Source organism: Toxorhynchites rutilus, chromosome 2 (assembly GCF_029784135.1).
Source record: "Toxorhynchites rutilus septentrionalis strain SRP chromosome 2, ASM2978413v1, whole genome shotgun sequence".
In the NCBI taxonomy this organism is placed as follows: Eukaryota; Metazoa; Arthropoda; class Insecta; order Diptera; family Culicidae; genus Toxorhynchites; species Toxorhynchites rutilus.
Window position 1 is genome coordinate 139,653,523 of NC_073745.1, and position 19,079 is coordinate 139,672,601.

Consider the following 19,079-nt stretch of genomic DNA (forward strand, 5'->3'; position numbering starts at 1 on the left):
GTTGGAGCAGTCCGCCTCTTGGCCTAATACGGTATCCTAAACTTTTGGCGGTCGCCACAGCAGCACAGTAAACTTTCAGTTGCAGCTCCTCCATGTTCTCAGCATCAACCAAGTGCAGCGGAAGAACGTGCTCGTTCATGAGCTTTACTGCACTTGTCAGCCTGCGGGAATGCTGCAACTTCGGGATCCTGGGGCGCGACAAAGGGTCCGTGTCGCGGAACTGTGAGATCGCCTCGTCGTAATGGAAGACCAGATCGCGTAGTAGTTGTTGATCTGGCTGTGGATCTTCCGGCTCAGGGGGTTGTTGTACTGTGGCCTCCACTGGTGCTGATTCGCGTGCCCCACTCGCGAATGAATTGCTCAGCCGTACTGAACTTCGTCTCGACACATCGCTTGCTCTGCTTGTTCTGGAGCTTAGTTCTCTCTGCACCTGCTGCTTGATCTCGTCGACTTGCGTTTGGGAGAGCATATTGTTGCGTACAATCGCTCTACGCCTCGCGTTCATCGCGTTTTGGTCAAGCCTCCCGACGAACTCTGGATACGCTTCCTCGAACATTGCGAGTATTCGAGGGCGACCGCTCATGTCCGTCTCCAAAGCAGTGCAGATGTAATAGGCGCGGATCACGAATTCGTTCATTTCGTGTGTCCACATGATCCGTCGCCTAGTAGTACCCACAAGTGTGGACGACTGTCGTCTGACAGTCGCAACACGCCTCGTAGGCGCAGCGTTTCGTTGGTGATGTCGATGGCTGCTGTTTCCGTGTGGCGGTAGCTCTTCGGGTTGAACCCGGCTGGTGGCCCGCTCTTGCACATCGCCCTCCAGCCGCTGGCCGCTCGCTCTTACGCCCGTTCCAGGACCAGCTCCAGTTCGGGGACCCTCCTCGGGTGATCGCATTCGTAGTATTCGTCTTGACCTTAGCTCCATTGTCTGGGTGTATCTCCTTTGCCCGGGAGACAGCGGGTTGGCAAGGCCTCCATGACCCGGGAGGCCTTCCCCGGGAGAGATATAGCGCTCTGACTCGCTCGCACCCCCTCACTTAGCCACTTTCGACACCCGTTCTCGGAGCCAAGACCAGGTGTGTGTTTCCAGTTCACGCCCGATCTAAAAATGTCGTCATATGATCTTCGTGGAGGCGTGAGATAGGAACATTTGAGACCAACAGGTAGGCTCCTACCCTAGTGTTGATCCCCATTTGAGAACCACAGCACGGAAAAATTTTTTTTTTTTTTGGCAGACTTATCTCACTTCTTAACTAGGCGAACCTAGCCAGAATTTTCACCTGCCCCCGGGCTTCTGAATGCCAAAGGGGGACTAGGCTCTGCGGAATGCACGTATCTGCATGCTCGTGCTGTTTCAGTCCTGACCGAGAAATTGTCGGACAATCGCGCAGGTGCTAAGGATGACCGACTTTTGGATGCCGGCCAATTCCTTCTCCATATTCAACACCTTTAGCGCTTCCAGAAGTGTCTTCGGGACAATTCCAGTTCCAGAGAGAACGACTGGAACAATTCTTGGGACCTCCCTTAGCCCCCACAGTTCCTTGAGCTCCACGGCCAATGGTCGGTACTTGCAGATTTTGCGACCGTGGGTCTCCTCCAGATTCTGGTTCAGTGGAATAGCGACATCGATGATGGTGACTTTGCGGTCGCTCTTGTCGTAAACCATTATATCTGGGCGGTTGTGGTGGATCGAGAGGTCGGTCAGAACAGTGCGATCCCAGTACAGCTTGAAACGGTCATTTTCCAGGACAGGTGCAGGCAGGTACCGGTAGTTTGGTACGTTGTCTTCCAGTAGAGCACATTGGAGCGCCAGTTGTCGATGAACAATACGGGCCACGTTGTTGTGGCGCTCGGTGTAGGCTGCGTTGGCCAAAACGGGACAGCCTCCCATAATGTGTTCTATGTTTTCACCTGGTTGATGGCACATCCGGCAAATGTCATCAACGTCTTGATGCCAGACGTACCGCCTGCAGTTTCTCGTCGGCATTATCCTGTCCTGGATGGCTATCATGTCGGCTTCTACTACTGAAGAGAGTTCACCACGCGTTAGCCACAGATTAGATGCGGCCTTGTCGACGTGTGGCCGATCCAGTTGATGGGGGTGGGCACCATGCACTGCCTTCTGCTTCCAAGCTGCAATCTTCTCCTCCACTGTCTGCAGATTGCAGTTGAGTTGGTACTCCGCTTGCGCCAAGTGCAGAGCGCTGTATCCTCTGTCGGCGGCGCAGACAGCCCGGTATAGCGCGTTTTGGTTGGCGCGTTCTGCGAAGTACTCGCGCAGTTGTCGTACCTGGGCAACACACAGTGCAGAAATGTCGACGATTCCAAGTCCCCCTTCTTTGCGTGGTAGTGAAACTCTCTCCAGTGCCGATTGAGGATGGTGCATTCCGGCCTCTTTGAATGCTTTCCTCATCCTCCTCTCAAGGTCCTCTAGGTCAGTTTTGCTCCATTTGACTACACCAAAACTGAAGGTCAGCAGGGGAACCGCGAATGTGTTGATCGCGCGTACCTTGTTCCCCGCGTTGAGGAAAGTCCTCAGGACACAGTTCACTCGACTCAAGAACTTGTCTCGCAGCTCCGTCTTGATGTCGGAGTGGCGAATCCCGGTGAGCTGTCGGAATCCAAGATATTTATAGGATTCGCCACGAACCATGTCTCTTATAAACTCGCCGTCATAGACCTCGTAGCCTCCGGATTCGGTAAGTTGTCCTTTCAGCAGGTGGACACAGCGACACTTGTCGAGGCCGAACTCCATACAGATGTCCCTGCTTATGTCTTCGACAACCCGGATAGCTACACCTAGACGCTGACGTGAATCAGCGTAGACCTTGAGATCGTCCATGTAAAAGGTATGGGTCACTTCTTCGTGGGCGCCGTCGCCATACCTTATTTTATAGCCATGACCGTTTCTATTGAGCGTCCTACTGAGGGGGTTCAGTGCCAGACAAAACCAAAGCGGGCTGAAAGAGTCGCCTTGGAATATCCCCCTCTTTATCTGCAGCGTTCTAGACTGCAACACATTTTCCCCATCACTAAGGTGCAGAGACGTGCTCCACTGCCTCATCGCATGCTGCAGGAACCTAACGACGACGGGATCAATTTTGTAGAGCTCCAATACCCGGACGAGAAACGAGTGAGGTATGGAGTCATAAGCCTTCCTGTAATCGATATAGGCCATGCTTAGGTTCCGCTGATTATAAACCGCCTGGCCGACTATGGTTGCGTCGATGATGGCCTGGTCTTTGCAGCCATGCGTATTTTTTCTGCATCCTTTCTGCTCTTCTGCGATGATATGGTGTTGTTCGCAGTGGGCAGAAACTTTGGCGGTTATGATGCTGCTTAATATCTTGTACAGACTCGATAGGCACGTTATCGGCCTGTACTTTGATGGGTTCAATGTGTTGCTGTCTTTCGGGAGGAGGAATGTGACGCCACGGGTGGCGAATTCAGGGAGGTTGTGTGGGTCACGTAGCACCTTGTTGAAGCACTCAGCTATCTTTTGATGTGCGACGGTCAGCTTCTTGTGCCAGAAGTTCTGAACACCATCGGGGCCCGGTGCTGCCCAGTTCCTCAGGTACCGCGAGGCTTCGCGGACATCGTTCTCTTCGACGATGATAGCTGGCATCTCTCCAATTTCACCACAACTCTCCTCCTCCCGTCTTAACCACATTTGCCCGTCGCGATGTTGTACTGGGGTCTCCCAAATACCAGCCCAGAAGTTCGTCACATCGCTAATATCTGGCAAACCTTCGCGGTAGTCGGGCTTCTCGTCGCTAATGTGGTCGTAGAACGCTTTTTCGTTATCTCTGAACATCCGATTTTGTTCCTGGCGCTTTGCAGAGTCAGAGTAACGTTTCAGCCGTTTAGTTAGGACGCTCAATTGCTGTACCAGTGTGTCGAGTTTTTCCGTCAGCTGGTGAGCTCCCAGCTGGCGAAGTTCAGTAGGCCGCACGATCACAGCAACTTGGCGACATAATTTCGCCGATCTGCTGCCTCTTTTGTACGCCATCAGTCTTCCAATTGCGGCGCGCTTGTTTAGGATCCGTTGCTCCAATCTCCTTCGCCATGGAGGCTCACGCCTTTCACGGAGATGTTGGAGCAGTCCGCCTCTTGGCCTAATACGGTATCCTAAACTTTTGGCGGTCGCCACAGCAGCACAGTAAACTTTCAGTTGCAGCTCCTCCATGTTCTCAGCATCAACCAAGTGCAGCGGAAGAACGTGCTCGTTCATGAGCTTTACTGCACTTGTCAGCCTGCGGGAATGCTGCAACTTCGGGATCCTGGGGCGCGACAATGGGTCTGTGTCGCGGAACTGTGAGATCGCCTCGTCGTAGTGGAAGACCAGATCGCGTAGTAGTTGTTGATCTGGCTGTGGGTCTTCCGGCTCAGGGGGTTGTAGTACTGTGGCCTCCACTGGTGCTGATTCGCGTGCCCCACTCGCGAATGAATTGCTCAGCCGTACTGAACTTCGTCTCGACACATCGCTTGCTCTGTTGTTCCTGGAGCTTATTTCTCTCTGCACCTGCTGCTTGATCTCGTCGATTTGCGTTTGGGAGAGCATGTTGTTGCGTACTATCGCTCTACGCCTCGCGTTCATCGCGTTCTGATCAAGCCTCCCGACGAACTCTGGATACGCTTCCTCGAACATTGTTAGTATTCGAGGGCGACCGCTCATGTCCGTCTCCAAAGCAGTGCAGATGTAATAGGCGCGGATCACGAATTCATTCATTTCGTGTGTCCACATGATCCGGCGCCTAGTGGTACCCACAAGTGTGGACGACTGTCGTCTGGCAGTCGCAACACGTCTCGTAGGCGCAGCGTTTCTTGGGTGATGTCGATGGCTGCTGTTTCCGTGTGGCGGTAGCTCTTCGGGTTGAACCCGGCTGGTGGCCCGCTCTTGCACATCGCCCTCCAGCCGCTGGCCGCTCGCTCTTACGCCCGTTCCAGGACCAGCTCCAGTTCGGGGACCCTCCTCGGGTGATCGCATTCTAATTATTCTTCGTGATCGTAGCTCCATTTTATTGGGTGTATCTCCTTTGCCCGGGAGACAGCGGGTTGGCAAGGCCTCCATGACCCGGGAGGCCTTCCCCGGGAGAGATATAGCGCTCTGACTCGCTCGCACCCCCTCACTTAGCCACTTTCGACACCCGTTCTCGGAGCCAAGACCAGGTGTGTGTTTCCAGTTCACGCCCGATCTAAAAATGTCGTCATATGATCTTCGTGGAGGCGTGAGATAGAGGAACATTTGAGACCAACAGGCAGGCTCCTACCCTATGTTGATCCCCATTTGAGAACCATTTTTTTTTTTTTTTTTTTTTTTTTTTTTTTTTTTTTTTTTTTATAAATATACCCTCCACTCACCCCCATCTCGAAGATACTCTGACTTGAGGATCCTAGAGTTGGGCTCCATTTATTAAAAAAAAAAAAAGGACATAAACAAACATTTAGTAACGAGGTGAGTGGACAAAAACATGAAGAACAAAAATGTATGGACCCCAGTGAAAAAAAAAAAATTTTTCTTTTAAGGGATCCATATAAGAGGAGAAACATAAAATAGAGAAAAAAAAAAAAAAAAAAAAAAAAAACGGGTTCTCAAATGGGGATCAACACTAGGGTAGGAGCCTACCTGTTGGTCTCAAATGTTCCTATCTCACGCCTCCACGAAGATCATATGACGACATTTTTAGATCGGGCGTGAACTGGAAACACACACCTGGTCTTGGCTCCGAGAACGGGTGTCGAAAGTGGCTAAGTGAGGGGGTGCGAGCGAGTCAGAGCGCTATATCTCTCCCGGGGAAGGCCTCCCGGGTCATGGAGGCCTTGCCAACCCGCTGTCTCCCGGGCAAAGGAGATACACCCAGAAAATGGAGCTACGTTCACGAAGAATACTCAGAATGCGATCGCCCGAGGAGGGTCCCCGAACTGGAGCTGGTCCTGGAACGGGCGTAAGAGCGAGCGGCCAGCGGCTGGAGGGCGATGTGCAAGAGCGGGCCACCAGCCGGGTTCAACCCGAAGAGCTACCGCCACACGGAAACAGCAGCCATCGACATCACCAACGAAACGCTGCGCCTACGAGGCGTGTTGCGACTGTCAGACGACAGTCGTCCACACTTGTGGGTACTACTAGGCGACGGATCATGTGGACACATGAAATGAATGAATTCGTGATCCGCGCCTATTACATCTGCACTGCTTTGGAGACGGACATGAGCGGTCGCCCTCGAATACTCGCAATGTTCGAGGAAGCGTATCCAGAGTTCGTCGGGAGGCTTGACCAAAACGCGATGAACGCGAGGCGTAGAGCGATTGTACGCAACAATATGCTCTCCCAAACGCAAGTCGACGAGATCAAGCAGCAGGTGCAGAGAGAACTAAGCTCCAGAACAAGCAGAGCAAGCGATGTGTCGAGACGAAGTTCAGTACGGCTGAGCAATTCATTCGCGAGTGGGGCACGCGAATCAGCACCAGTGGAGGCCACAGTACAACAACCCCCTGAGCCGGAAGATCCACAGCCAGATCAACAACTACTACGCGATCTGGTCTTCCATTACGACGAGGCGATCTCACAGTTCCGCGACACGGACCCTTTGTCGCGCCCCAGGATCCCGAAGTTGCAGCATTCCCGCAGGCTGACAAGTGCAGTAAAGCTCATGAACGAGCACGTTCTTCCGCTGCACTTGGTTGATGCTGAGAACATGGAGGAGCTGCAACTGAAAGTTTACTGTGCTGCTGTGGCGACCGCCAAAAGTTTAGGATACCGTATTAGGCCAAGAGGCGGACTGCTCCAACATCTCCGTGAAAGGCGTGAGCCTCCATGGCGAAGGAGATTGGAGCAACGGATCCTAAACAAGCGCGCCGCAATTGGAAGACTGATGGCGTACAAAAGAGGCAGCAGATCGGCGAAATTATGTCGCCAAGTTGCTGTGATCGTGCGGCCTACTGAACTTCGCCAGCTGGGAGCTCACCAGCTGACGGAAAAACTCGACACACTGGTACAGCAATTGAGCGTCCTAACTAAACGGCTGAAACGTTACTCTGACTCTGCAAAGCGCCAGGAACAAAATCGGATGTTCAGAGATAACGAAAAAGCGTTCTACGACCACATTAACGACGAGAAGCCCGACTACCGCGAAGGTTTGCCAGATATTAGCGATGTGACGAACTTCTGGGCTGGTATTTGGGAGACCCCAGTAGAACATCGCGACGGGCAAATGTGGTTAAGACGGGAGGAGGAGAGTTGTGGTGAAATTGGAGAGATGCCAGCTATCATCGTCGGAGAGAACGATGTCCGCGAAGCCTCGCGGTACCTGAGGAACTGGGCAGCACCGGGCCCCGATGGTGTCCAGAACTTTTGGCACAAGAAGCTGACCGTCGCACATCCAAAGATAGCTGAGTGCTTCAACAAGGTGCTACGTGACCCACACAACCTTCCTGAATTCGCCACCCGTGGCGTCACCTTCCTCCTCCCGAAAGACAGCAACACATTGAACCCATCAAAGTACAGACCGATAACGTGCCTATCGAGTCTGTACAAAATACTGAGCAGCATAATTACCGCCAAAGTTTCTGCTCACTGCGAACAGCATCACATCATCGCAGAAGAGCAGAAAGGATGCAGGAAAAATACGCATGGCTGCAAAGACCAGGCCATCATCGACGCAGCCATAGTCGGCCAGGCGGTATATAACCAGCGGAACCTAAGTATGGCCTACATCGATTACAGGAAGGCTTATGACTCCATACCTCACTCGTTTCTCGTCCGGGTATTGGAGCTCTACAAAATTGATCCCGTCGTCGTTAGGTTCCTGCAGCATGCGATGAGGCAGTGGAGTACGTCTCTGCACCTCAGTGATGGGGAAAATGTGTTGCAGTCTAGAACGCTGCAGATAAAGAGGGGGATATTCCAAGGCGACTCTTTCAGCCCGCTTTGGTTTTGTCTGGCACTGAACCCCCTCAGTAGGACGCTCAATAGAAACGGTCATGGCTATAAAATAAGGTATGGCGACGGCGCCCACGAAGAAGTGACCCATACCTTTTACATGGACGATCTCAAGGTCTACGCTGATTCACGTCAGCGTCTAGGTGTAGCTATCCGGGTTGTCGAAGACATAAGCAGGGACATCTGTATGGAGTTCGGCCTCGACAAGTGTCGCTGTGTCCACCTGCTGAAAGGACAACTTACCGAATCCGGAGGCTACGAGGTCTATGACGGCGAGTTTATAAGAGACATGGTTCGTGGCGAATCCTATAAATATCTTGGATTCCGACAGCTCACCGGGATTCGCCACTCCGACATCAAGACGGAGCTGCGAGACAAGTTCTTGAGTCGAGTGAACTGTGTCCTGAGGACTTTCCTCAACGCGGGGAACAAGGTACGCGCGATCAACACATTCGCGGTTCCCCTGCTGACCTTCAGTTTTGGTGTAGTCAAATGGAGCAAAACTAACCTAGAGGACCTTGAGAGGAGGATGAGGAAAGCATTCAAAGAGGCCGGAATGCACCATCCTCAATCGGCACTGGAGAGAGTTTCACTACCACGCAAAGAAGGGGGACTTGGAATCGTCGACATTTCTGCACTGTGTGTTGCCCAGGTACGACAACTGCGCGAGTACTTCGCAGAACGCGCCAACCAAAACGCGCTATACCGGGCTGTCTGCGCCGCCGACAGAGGATACAGCGCTCTGCACTTGGCGCAAGCGGAGTACCAACTCAACTGCAATCTGCAGACAGTGGAGGAGAAGATTGCAGCTTGGAAGCAGAAGGCAGTGCATGGTGCCCACCCCCATCAACTGGACCGGCCACACGTCGACAAGGCCGCATCTAATCTGTGGTTAACGCGTGGTGAACTCTCTTCAGTAGTAGAAGCCGACATGATAGCCATCCAGGACAGGATAATGCCGACGAGAAACTGCAGGCGGTACGTCTGGCATCAAGACGTTGATGACATTTGCCGGATGTGCCATCAACCAGGTGAAAACATAGAGCACATTATGGGAGGCTGTCCCGTTTTGGCCAACGCAGCCTACACCGAGCGCCACAACAACGTGGCCCGTATTGTTCATCGACAACTGGCGCTCCAATGTGCTCTACTGGAAGACAACGTACCGAACTACCGGTACCTGCCTGCACCTGTCCTGGAAAATGACCGTTTCAAGCTGTACTGGGATCGCACTGTTCTGACCGACCTCTCGATCCACCACAACCGCCCAGATATAATGGTTTACGACAAGAGCGACCGCAAAGTCACCATCATCGATGTCGCTATTCCACTGAACCAGAATCTGGAGGAGACCCACGGTCGCAAAATCTGCAAGTACCGACCATTGGCCGTGGAGCTCAAGGAACTGTGGGGGCTAAGGGAGGTCCCAAGAATTGTTCCAGTCGTTCTCTCTGGAACTGGAATTATCCCGAAGACACTTCTGGAAGCGCTAAAGGTGTTGAACATCGAGAAGGAATTGGCCGGCATCCAAAAGTCGGTCATCCTTAGCACCTGCGCGATTGTCCGACAATTCCTCGGTCAGGACTAAAACAGCACGAGCATGCAGATACGTGCATTCCGCAGAGCCTAGTCCCCCTTTGGCATTCAGAAGCCCGGGGGCAGGTGAAAATTCTGGCTAGGTTCGCCTAGTTAAGAAGTGAGATAAGTCTGCCAAAAAAAAACAAAACATGGAACATTAATTTCTCAAAATAGGGTACTGGCAAGCATACAACGATACATGGATTATTGTGGTTGATCGATCTATAATACGAAAACATTGGTCATTGATTTGAGATATTGTTTTAATTTCTTTTTAAAATTATCAGAACGTGTGATAGTTCGAATTTCAGATGGCAAGGCATTAAAACGAGATGGTCCATAAAACAGAATGCGTTGCTGACCAACATTAGTTGTTGCTCTACTTCGCATTAAATTTTGTGCTTGTCGTGTGATGTGTTGATGATTTACTATAGGTATTGTCAAGTTATGGTGAATATCATTGTCATTAATAACGCTGTGGATAAGTTTGATAGTCTGAAATTCGCGTAGTCCAAGAAGAGGCAGTATTTTATGAGAATCGTCGGAATATAAGTCTAACGTTGGATGGAGGATTGGTAGTTTGTATATTATTTTCAGACACCTATTTTGCAACACTTGTAGTTTTTTAAGTTTCGTTTTACATGCGTGTCCCCAAACCACTATTCCATATTGCAGTAATGAGTGAATACATGCAAAATAAAAATTTTTCAACGGTCTCTGTGATACAAAGTAGGATACTCTTTTCAATATACCACAAAGTGAGGAGATTTTTCTTTCTAAAGAATTTATTTGTTGTGTCCATGATAAACCTGTATCTAAATGTATTCCAAGGTATTTAAAATGGTTCACCTTGTCAATCGAGACATTCTCAAACTTTGGGTCGGGACAAGCGAAGATTTTTTTCCTTGGTGAATGGAAGAACATGTATTTAGTTTTTGACAAATTTAGTGACAACAGATTTTGTTGAAAATACCTACAAAGAACAGTCAGATCATTTTCTATATTTGTTACGACGGTTCTGGAGTCAGAGCATGGATAAAACAATGCTGTGTCGTCAGCAAACAGTCTAGCAGTTCCTATCAATGGCAGATTACCGATATCATTGATGTACAACAGAAACAACAGAGGTCCAATATTGCTGCCCTGTGGTACACCAATGTTTATTGAACGCAGGGCACTTTTGGCATTATTCAATGCAACATATTGCTGTCTACCGGTGAGATAGCTATGTACGAGGTCGCTGGCAATTCCTCGGATTCCATAAGTATTCAATTTTTTCAATAATATGTCATGATCAATTGTATCGAAAGCCTTTTTAAGGTCCAGAAAAAGAGCACCAACTATCAATTTACGATCGATACCATCTATCAACTCATCCACGAGCTCAGTGATGGCAGTTATAGTGCTGCTGCCACGTCGAAACCCATACTGAAGCTTGTAAAATACATTGTTTTCATTTAAAAAATTGAGTAATCTTACAATGAGAAGTTTCTCAAATATTTTATTGAATACTGATAGTGTTGAAATCGGTCGATAGTTGCTAGGGTTCGTGCAATCACCGGATTTGAAAATTGGCACAATTCTAGCAATCTTCAAACAGTTTGGGTATCTTCCTGTAGACAGCAATATATTGAACATTTCCGAACAAATTCTGGAAAAGGCAACTGCGTTCGTTTTTATAGCATTCGCTGGAATATTATCGGATCCGCAACCTTTTTTACTGTTCAGATCTTGGATGATCCTAAGCACCTCCGCTTGATTTGACGGATACAAAAAAATGGAGTTTGGGACATGATGGGAGTACATTAATGGGTTACCATCATTACGTTTAGGAATTTCGTTTGATAACTGGGTTCCGATACTTGAAAAGTATTCGTTAAAAATTTCACACACTTCTTCGTCATTTGTACATTCCACACCATTATGAGTCAGACCAATTTGGGTTTTTTCCTTTGAGCGTCCTAAAATTAAATTCAGTGTTTTCCACATTCGTGATTGATTCGTATTGTTAAGTATTTGTTCGAAATATGCTCTTTTAGATTGTCTTTTCTCTACTTGAACTTTTTTTGAAATAAAGTTGAACATTTCTTGTAGATGTGAATCATTAGGTCGACTTTTGGCCTTTTTCAGATATTTACTCTTTATTTTCAATAATTTCCAGAGATCATACGACATCCAAGGACAAGCGTTTCCTTTGGTGTTGACCTCAACAGAAATGGTTCTGGAACATTGCGCCAATATCGAATTGTATGTCGACGAGATATTTGTTAAACAAAATTCAACGCCTTGGTCACAATTCACCGTTTCCAAGAAATTCGAGAAGCGAGAGTTCAGTATGTTGTAATTTATGATCGTCTTTTTTATTCTGGTTTTGACTTTGCGTCCGTGTAGTCTTAATGAAGATACAATCAATGAGTGATCGCTAAGATTTGAGAACACAGTATCATTCCGAGTATTTTCCACATCTATGATTCTACATATAACATGATCCAGTATATTATTACTCGCATTACGTGTGGTGAATGTGTTGCAACATATATAACCTAATGATTGTAACAGATTACTATAACGTACTACAATATTATTTCTAGACAAATTTACAGGAACATTCACATCACCTACAATGAAGTATGGTCTTGATTTTGAACGATTTAATGTATTCTCCAGAAAATCATAAAATCTGTTAAAGTCAAAAGAGGGGGGACGATAAACACCTATTACATCGAAAATCTGACTATTAAGTGACAGCTCTATATGTATGAAATGAAATCCATCTAAATTTTGATTGTCAATGATTTTAAGTTGAATTGAATTTTTAACGAATACAGCCAAACCTCCAGCAGATACGTCACGACAAGAGAAGATCGCTTTATATCCATTTATATTGTAAATTGAGCAAATGTCAGCTTTAAGCCATGTCTCGCCAATTACAATGACATCTATGGACACACCACACTGATTAATAAATAAAATTATCTGGTCAAATTTTTCCAAGTCATTTATTCCACGAACATTCCATTGAAGAATTCTCAAATAGTCACCGTTTATATTATTCCAACTAATGTTAAAATCGTTTATATCGTCATGGAAAAAGTTAGTAATATTTGTATTAGTCATTGATAAAAATAAAACAATTTATATGAAACAAGAAACGAGGTAAATAGACCTGAAAAAGATTAAGGAACATTGTTGTCTAGTCTTTTCCTTTTGGGCGAGGGAGTCTTGGCCACGTTTAAATATCGCGTTATTAGTTTACTGAGATCTTCTCTGTTTTTTACGACGTCAGGTCTATCACCATCTCTTTTCTTTACAAGAATTGTTCCGAATCTGCCAGGCCAAACATATTTAATGTTTAATACTTCCTGCGATTCACGAAGTTCGCGAAGAAGTTCAAAAGAAAGCGGAGTTAATTCATCACGAATGGAAACAGAAGTTGGTCTACCATTCAACAGTAAGGATGAATCAATTTCTGTTGACAATAGTTTACCTTTCTGTTTCTTTCTTTCAAGCACCATTTCTTTATCGGCTACATCATTGAAAACCACTTTGATGGGAATCAACGCTGTATTATTGTTCTTTTTTGTATGAAGCCTGGTGGCTGATATTATGGATCCTGTTTTCAAAGTTACGCCAAGAGACTGTATTGATTTATCAATTAGTTGAACTGCGTTTTCATTGTGTGTTGTAGGTATGCCCATAAACAAAGCATTTTTTTCGTTCATTACCCGATTTGTTTTATCCGTGTACAACTCAAGTTTATGGACCGTCTCAATTAATGCAGATTGCGATTTCCTCAAACTGAGAAGCTCCAGCTTTAGCTCGTCATTTTCTACCTTTAATTTATTGAAATCATTTACAATAGCATCAAATTTGGCCGATAGGAATTCCTGGGAATTCTCTATAGCAGTGGTTATCAGTTTAACTTCCGATCTGACATTTTGCATTTCAGTGGACACTGCGTTCTCGATTGTTGTTTTTAATTCAGTCGCGAGCGTTGCAATTAATGCTTCTTTGTTATTGGACATCTCGACAATACGCTGGTATATTTTCGCACAGTCGGGAGTACAAAAATGCGGCTTTTCACGCGCACGACGAACCGCATTTCCGATTATGTTTTTACATTTCAAATGTGCACTAGAGAAACAGTACAAACATGTGATAATTTTATTTGAGTCAAGTTCTTTCCGTTCACAAATCACACATATAATTTCGTCATCCATGTTAAAAATCACAAAAGAAAAAATAAATAAAAAATAAAATAAATAAATAAATCACAGGTCAGTTAACATAGGACAGAGGGAGTATGATGGAAAAACAAATATAGCCTTGCGATGGCTTCAATGCTTTCCCATTGCTGTATGCAAAACCAAGAATGAGTCCAGCTGAGTTTGCGAGCGAGCTATTGTGAAACACGCTGTAATTGATTCGATCAAAGGACAGACAGCACCTACCTTGTACTACACAAGTGTTTTTTATTTTTTTTTCCACATCAAAGCGACGTACAGAGACTCACACTGTGATATTCATTATTGTCTAGACTGGACTATATCGGACAAACTATTAGTTACTTACTTCCTTGTCGAATTGCATGCAAGTCAGAGGCCGCACGCTTGCACACAATCTATTAGGTGTATAGTTGTATGCAGCAGCGCTGGACTCTGACACTTATAATCGGAAGGTAAACTAGGGCGATCTGTAGCAGCCCAACACAATCATGAAGCACACAAGCAGAGCCAATGTAAGAACACTCTTCCAACACAATTACAAGAGGCACGACAATATTTGATCTACACTAATACAAGAGCACTATTCAAAGTTCAAACGATGAACAATTTGCTCGATGCTGTTTTTCTGTTTTGTCAATTTCACTCTAAATAATGCACGAATTCACCTAAACTCAGGTCTCACAGCAAACTCAGACTCTTAAATTAGGAAAAAACCACACCACATCGGAAGGAAATACACTTATACACATATATTTTAAGAAACTTTATGACGAAGACAAGAAGAGCCGTATCAACCACAACAATTGAAAGCAAGTTAGCCTGACGGGGCCGAGAGTCCAATATTTTGACAATTTTTGTCTTACAACTATGTTAGTAATATGTAACCGATTACTCGCGGTTGGCTCGAGGTTAGTATTACAAAGATCTCATAATTGGGATGTTGCAGTCTCCAGTACTATGTATGGCCGTGGCCGACACGGGATACTTCCTATTGAGGTGTAACTGACCATTGATCAGCGACGCACCCCAGGAGAGAATGTTTATGATTATATATGATTTATCGTACGATTTAATTGAATGCATAAAAGTTGTCAACAAAACTGGAGTTAAGCACATTTTTAAATTTGAACAAATATTGATAAGAGATTCCCAGCCATTCTTGATGTTTATAAAGTTTAAAGTCTCTATAATACAAGACCTTCCTTGACCTTGATGTTTATTGCGTGATTTGGTAACTGTATAAGTTCTTTGAAATGAAGGTTTAGTGTAATTATTTTATTTTGAGGATTATATTCACAAACATACAAGTATGATTAATATATATTGCATGTATATGATGCGCCTAGCCAGCCCATACATGCAAACGTAGAGGCGATATACATACATCCTAGAAAATAATAAATCGTATAATTATCGTTTATATTACATCATATACCCCATATACATGGATATGGCCTCCAATTTCATATGCATATGCCAGTTAAACACATCATACTAGTAATCTGTCAAAGATGTATGTATATCGCCTCCAATTTTAGATTTTTGACGTAGGACTACGTCTTACATTAAGGGTGCCAAATCAGAAAACAGGTCACTTTTTTATGAAATAAAGTTAACGTTAATAACTATTTTTTGCTACGAACGGATTTAAACGTTTTGTATACCAATCGAATTGGAAATTTTTCTAAGATTTTTTTTGTTTGATATGCTATACATTACAATCCCATAGTCTGTATATGGTTTGAATTGATGAAAAATGGAAGCATTCCCATTTTTCCATACATTTGTTCTGTCCATTTGTGTGCTTTCCCGAACAGAACTGTCAATAACGGGTAACTTTTTCCGCTAGAACAGAAACAACGAAGGGGGATAGCGAAAAGAAAAAAATTGCGAAGTAAACTCTACCCTTGCATAGTATGTAAGCTGTCGCTAGTGTATAAGTACTGCATCTCCTCTGAGGAAAATTCTCAGAATATTTCTGTGCCCGAAACAACAAAGGTCGCTTATTCTGCTCGTTTTGTGTTTAATGTATCCCTTCGAGCTGTGAACGCTAGTGAATATTTCACTTGAGGGTGCATCTGGCATTGCAATTAACACAACCATCCGAGGCATGGCAAAGCAGGCGAAAAAAGAGAAGAGTACAAATGATTTTAGGTCGCTTCTAAACATCAGTGTTTGGTTTTTTTGTGTGTAGCTTGCTTTCATTACGCAAAACATAGAACTTAGAAACTTTGTTGACGGTATCGACCGAGAGTCGAGAAACGATTTTTCATAAACGGTCATTCTTGCGATGTTTCATTTTTATCACTGCAACTGTATGCATCTGTTAGACGCGTGTTTGATGCTTGTTGAATGGCGATACACTTCTTCTTCTTCTTTTGAATTATCGACACTTGAAGCTCAGAAAGTTCATTCGTCTTCGATGGCGATGCACGGAAGATACCACTCGTTAATATTCAGTGCAATGCGTGCATTGATATAAAGAAACGAATTGCGACATATGACCATAGCGTATTGTTCTCGCAAGGGCAAAAAATGATCGTTACTTCTCGAAATGAGTCTACAAAACTACGCAAGCCATTAAACATTTTCAGGGTCCCCGGAACTTTTTACTAAAGAGTTATTTATGAAATTTCGACGTATTCGCAAATAATATTCGAAATGATAAACCATCAAATTTCAAAAGAAAAAAGATTGCGTAGTCCTGCGTTCTAAGCGGTCGTGTCTCTGATACAACCCCTCGAATTTTTTTTACGATTTAATGTTTGCTGGGCAGGCCCGAAGGCAGTTTTAAATTGTTAAAATATGAATGAAATTTTTTACTTCATGTTATTTGATTACTTGAAACATGTAGTACAGAATTTTATTTAACCATTTCTATATAAATTTAGCCACATTTCCACTAAAGCACAATGAACTATCAGGAATGAAGTATCCGAGTGCAACTCTTTCGTATCATATGCAAGAATTTTAATTGCCCTAGAATCATACGTCAGGTAGCCATACGAGATAGCTGCGGCATGATAATCCAAACAATCGGAGTTCAAATCCCATCGGAGCAATTTTATAAGCGTGGCCCCACTCATATCAAACATTTATATCCCTGAAAGTTAATTGATTAGTTCCTGTTTGTACAAACATAATGTTTATAAAGGTTCTATATACATACAAAAATGGTAATTCCCTGAGCCGAACATTTTACTTTAATATTTTCCGCCATTTTATGGCAGTGATGAATCGTATATTCGTATGACAACAGACTTATTATGTTATTAGGTATTGCCTAATTAACTTGCATGTACAATAAGTTACCTCTAATTCGACATTTAGTTAATTGGACAGACCTGTAATGGGATACAAATAATAGGACTTTTCCATCTCTAATTGGATATTTTGTAAACATCGAGTTTGGTACCCGAAGTATGGCCCCAGATTGGAAGTCGCCACAAGACGTCGACATTGTACCACTATCATTGTGAATGTCCAATTACAGGCCAATCACCTCTAATGCGACACTGAGTAGTGCCTCGGTATGTCGAGGATTAGAGGTAACTTACTGTATATGCTATTTGGGCGCATCATATACCACCCAAAATATCAGATATTCGATGCTCAATATACGATAGTAATACGATTTAATGTTTGCTGGGTTGGAATACTTGGCAGCTTGGTTTGTCAAGTTCATAATCTCATGTCTACAGTTTCGAGTTAAGTGCAATTGAATGACGAAGTTGAACTAATTTATTTTTGTCACTATGTTTATCAGAACTCAAAAGACCGGCAAACAGATAATCTTTCGTTCTTAAAAGTTAAAAATAAAAAAAAGCAACTTTAACTTTTTAAGCACTCGCCGTACTTCCTTGAGAGAATACGAGAAATTTTGAGTGCTTTATCCAGACGCTGTTATGTCATTACCTTTGTCTGGGTCCCTTCACATTGCTCAATTCCGGGTAATCAGAGGGCTGACTCATTGGCAAAGGTAGGTGCAATTGAAGGCGATATATACCAGCGTCAAATCGCCTTCAATGAAATTTATTCTTTAGTCCACAAAAATACCATCGCTAACTGGCAACGCAAGTGGAATGAAGATGAATTGGGCCGGTGGTTTCACTCGATTATCCCAAAGGTTAGCCTCAAACCGTGGTTCAAAAGTTGGGACTTGAGTCGGGACTTTATTCGCACTTTCTCCCGACTCATGTCCAATCACTGTTCGTTAGATGCACTACTCTTCCGTTTCAATCTTGCCAGCAGCAATCTCTGCGTTTGTGGCCATGGTTATCACGACATCGAGCACGTTGTTTGGTCGTGCGAGGTGTATCTGGTCGCCAGATCGAATTTAGAAAACTCCCTTCGGGCCCGAGGAAGACAGCCCAATGTGCCGGTGAGAGATATGTTGGCTCGGTTAGACCTTGATTACATGTCCCATATATATGTTTTCCTTAAAGCTATAGATCTTCGTGTGTGATTGCCCCTACATCCTTATACCCTCCTTTCCTTCCTTTGCGGGTAATTCGTCCCCTTGCTATAAATAGTAGAATAAGTTGAAATGTAAATAAACTATAGATATACGAATAGATTTAAGAATTGAGTGCTCATCAACATTGTTACAATTTCCTTATATCCCATCCTTCTCCTAAAAATATGTCACCCTTCTAAACTCGAGTACACCGCGAGTAATCGGTTTTCCACCTTACTAACCATAGATGTAAGAAAATTGTTTATATATATATAAAGTTTTAAAAATATATTTAAGAATTCGGCTCCTTCAAACTTAAGTAACTGAGCCTGTAAAAATAAACGAATTAATTAAAAAAAAAAAACTTTAACTTTCACTTTTCATAAAACCGGAAATATTCTGACTTAAAAATAATTTTTAACGTAATATTCCAAACATACATGTATTGACCAGAATCTATAATAATTATCATAATTATCAAGAACGCTTTCCGCCATTCGTTTTTGGGTTGTCTGTAGTAAATCGTATATACGCATGACAATAGTCGTACTAGATGCATGTAGGAGTCGTATATCCATCCATCTAATCATCGTGAATACTGTTGCAAGTGGAAAATAAATGTGTGTTCATTGCTTATGACATTATGCATTATGACATAAATAACAACATAATACAGTAATTTGAATTTAATACGACATGTCGAGGCATCACTCAGTGTCGCTTTGGAGGCGATTTTGGCCTGTAATTGAACATTGGCGATGTGAGTGGTACAGTGTCGACGTCTGGTGGCAACTTTAATGTGGCGCCATAATTTGGTCCCCGAACTCGATGTTTACAAAAATGTCCAATTAAACGTGTCACATTACAGGTCTGTTCAACA